This window comes from Ornithodoros turicata, chromosome 3 (genome assembly GCF_037126465.1).
Source record: "Ornithodoros turicata isolate Travis chromosome 3, ASM3712646v1, whole genome shotgun sequence".
Classification (NCBI taxonomy): domain Eukaryota; kingdom Metazoa; phylum Arthropoda; class Arachnida; order Ixodida; family Argasidae; genus Ornithodoros; species Ornithodoros turicata.
Window position 1 is genome coordinate 64250724 of NC_088203.1, and position 3231 is coordinate 64253954.

The 3231-nt window shown below is 44.6% G+C and overlaps 1 long non-coding RNA gene across 1 annotated transcript; it reads left to right on the forward strand.

Moving 5' to 3' along the window:
• The first annotated feature begins 19 nt into the window (after positions 1 to 19).
• LOC135387219 (uncharacterized) lies at positions 20 to 1020 on the forward strand. Its single transcript, XR_010420948.1, has 3 exons — positions 20 to 296; positions 404 to 523; positions 850 to 1020. It is a non-coding gene; the product is annotated as an uncharacterized LOC135387219 (long non-coding RNA).
• The last annotated feature ends 2211 nt before the right edge of the window (positions 1021 to 3231 follow it).

Below are 3231 nucleotides of genomic sequence, written 5' to 3' on the forward strand. Positions count from 1 at the left end.
TTCATTTGAAATTCGTATTGTGTCTTTGCAGCTCTGTAAGGAATGTTTTGTACGGTTTTGATCTTTATGATTTCTTTTTCTTCTTTCCAACGTGGACACGATCGAGAGTACACCGGGTGGTTGCCCTGGCAGTTGGCACAACGGTACTCATTGCTGCAAGTCTCTGGCGAATGGTCTTTGCCAGAGCACTTTGGGCAGGTGGAGTGTCCGCGGCAGACAAGCGAACTGTGCCCAAAATGCTGGCACTTGAAACAACGTCTTGGGTTTGGAATGTATGGTCTGACATTGCAACTGAGGTAACCAGCCTTTATATTAGAAGGTAACGCATGTAGTTGAAAAGAAAGAATAATGTGCTTGGTTGGGATTTCCTTACCATCCCTCCTCATAATGATCCGTTTTGCAGAGACCACGCCCTGCTCACTCAGTCCATCTTCAATCTCAGATTCTGTGCATTCGATGAGTTCATCTTCTGATATTACACCTTTGGTTATGTTCAGTGTGCGGTGTACGTTAACATTTACAGGTATGTTCCCGATGTTTGACAGTGTCTGTAGTGCCGTGCTTTGATGTTTGTTCTGTACTTCGACCTGGATATCCCCTGCATTCAGTTTTCTTGCGTTGTAAGATTTACCGATTACTTTTTCGAGTTCCTTCGCCACAACAAAAGGAGAAATTTTAGCAAGTGGCTTTCCCTCTTCCTTAGACTGAATTATTAGGAACTTTGGAAACCAAGGGTCTGGAGACAGATCAAGCAGATTCGGTTCAGGTCTCTCGGTGCGGCTCCGTTTTAGGCGCCGATCAGTTTTTTTAGAGTGGTGGTTATCCATGTAAGAAGATATTATTGTTCAGTGCAGCAGGCGTGTCGCCCACCATGGAGCCCAACTTGGGGAACGTGCCCCGCACGCTAACACCTACCTCTGCACTATACCCTAGTGCAGCTTCTGGAGAGTGAAAAGACTGCCCAAGGTTGACCCTTGCCGCCAAAGAAGGTGAAGGGAGGAAAAGGAAGACAGTGAAGGAGTGGAGAAAGAAAAAGTAGTGAAAAGGGAGATGGCGACTAGCTGAATAATCCTGGCCGGGCCTTCCAGGACCACCCGACTATGGGAAGCAGGGGCCAAAGCGGTGTGTTGCTTTCCCGGAGGGGCCCCGAAGGGTCCAAAACAACCTCCGGGTCCACTCAACCGCCAGGATCCCCCTTTCCCCAGACACGGGAAAGCCACGCACAGCTATACGTGGGGGTCTCCCTCCTGCGGCGACCCAACCGTTGGTGCAGGAGGGGGCTACTGCGGCTGCTGCCGGGCGATGGGGGCGCCAAGTTCCCGACGCCGGGTTTAATTATGTAAATTGTTGCGAACTGAAGTGGGAAATTTGCCGAGTAAAGGTGACTTTTTTACCCCACCAATGTGAAAAGCGTGTCTAATTTACTCAAATTAATGATAATTGGCAGGGATATTCAGGGGCTATCCCATGAGAAAAAATAGCCGAACATCATGCTCTACGGAGCTAGCGCGCGACAAATTTTTCAGCGCAATCCTTGTCAGTCCGAGGAAAGGAGGTTGGAAACCCAGCCCACACCTGCAACGCGGAAAGAGATAACACAGGTATGACTTATCGCGTCTACTTTCGTTGGGATCACACTTTCCTTCTCCCAATTTCAGGAACTGTCACTTTTTCTACTATCACTCTGTGGGCTGGGTTTCGAACCTCCTTTCGTCGTACTGAGAGTGATTCCGCTCAAAAAGTCGTCTCGCGCTATGGTTCGGTGCTACGAAAAGCATGATGTTCGGCTATTTTTTTCGATGGGATAGCTCATGAATATCACTGTCAATTATCATGAACTTGAGTGAATTCGGCACGCTCTTCATTTTGGTGGGGTAAAAAAGTGACCTTTACTTCGCAAATTTCCGAGTTCAGTTCGCAAATATTTGCATAATTAAACTTACGATACATGAGATTCACATCAGGAGTTGGCAAAAACATAGTAAGAACAAATGTCGTTGACCGCATGATTCTAGGTGGCGTAGTTTTTTTATTATAATTAAATGACACGTTTTCTGGGACACCCTGTATAGTTATTCTGAACTTTTCGTAATTGTTCGTCACTTACTCAGAAAGAGTGCAGCTGAAATAATACTCGGCGTCCTACTAGCGTTAGCTTTGTTCAAAGCTTGCGTTGTCTCATACAGGAAATACAGAAACACTGTATACCAACAGTTTGTGAGATGGGTGTAGCACAAACTTGGAGAAAACAAGAGAATGGTTACACCAGAATAGGATACGCCACGCCTTTCCCACAGAAACTACTACAGGCTTTAAATACCAAATATACTAGGTGGAGGTACGTCTTACCATAATTTCTCTCGTTTCGTTCATATTGACGAAAAAGTTGACTTAGTATATATAGACAGCTTGTGTTTATAAGTAACTTAGTCCAGTACAGTTCATGTTCATTCATAGTCATATACGAATATTCAGAGTATAACAGCATTTGAAAAATCTTTCATACACTTTATAACCCAGATTTAAATGATATACCCTGCATGTACAATTTCATAAAGCTGTTGCTATTAAACATACTTGTAACTTGAGTTGTCCAGTATGTGATGACAAAAGCTGATTGCCACGTTAGCAGTAGTTATAGTTGTAATTCATGTCTAGTATGACAAGAAACAACATGAGCACATTTTTTAAAACTTTTGTGAGCAACTTTGCCAATATCCCTTTTGCATGCGTTTGCATTGTAAGAGATGGGCCTCTTGAATGTGAATGCAGAGAGAAATTGTGGTGTTTACCTTCACACGAGCAACACGTTGCAACGAACAGGAACAGATACACATGCAGACAGATTACTGTGCACAGAGTCAGGGATCCAGGATTTTTCTGGGTGGGTGTCCTGCCTTGGACAGCATGCTATTACACCACCAAAGTCAATTGGAACTCCATGAAACAACTGAAATTGAGGAGGGGGTCAGAACGTCTGGACCTCCCCTCCCTTAAATCCACCCCTGACTGTGTATTCTATGCACCTCACATTAAGTGTACCCACTCCTGTTCAGTGCAGGTGTTGCTTTGGTGTTCTGCAAGCTTTTGTCTGGACATGTACATATAGGGTGTCCCAGAAAACGTGTCATTGAATTATAATAAAAAAACTACGCCACGTAGAATCATGCGGTCAACAGCATTTGTTCTTATTAGGTTTTTGCCACCTCCTAACGTGAATGTCATGTACTC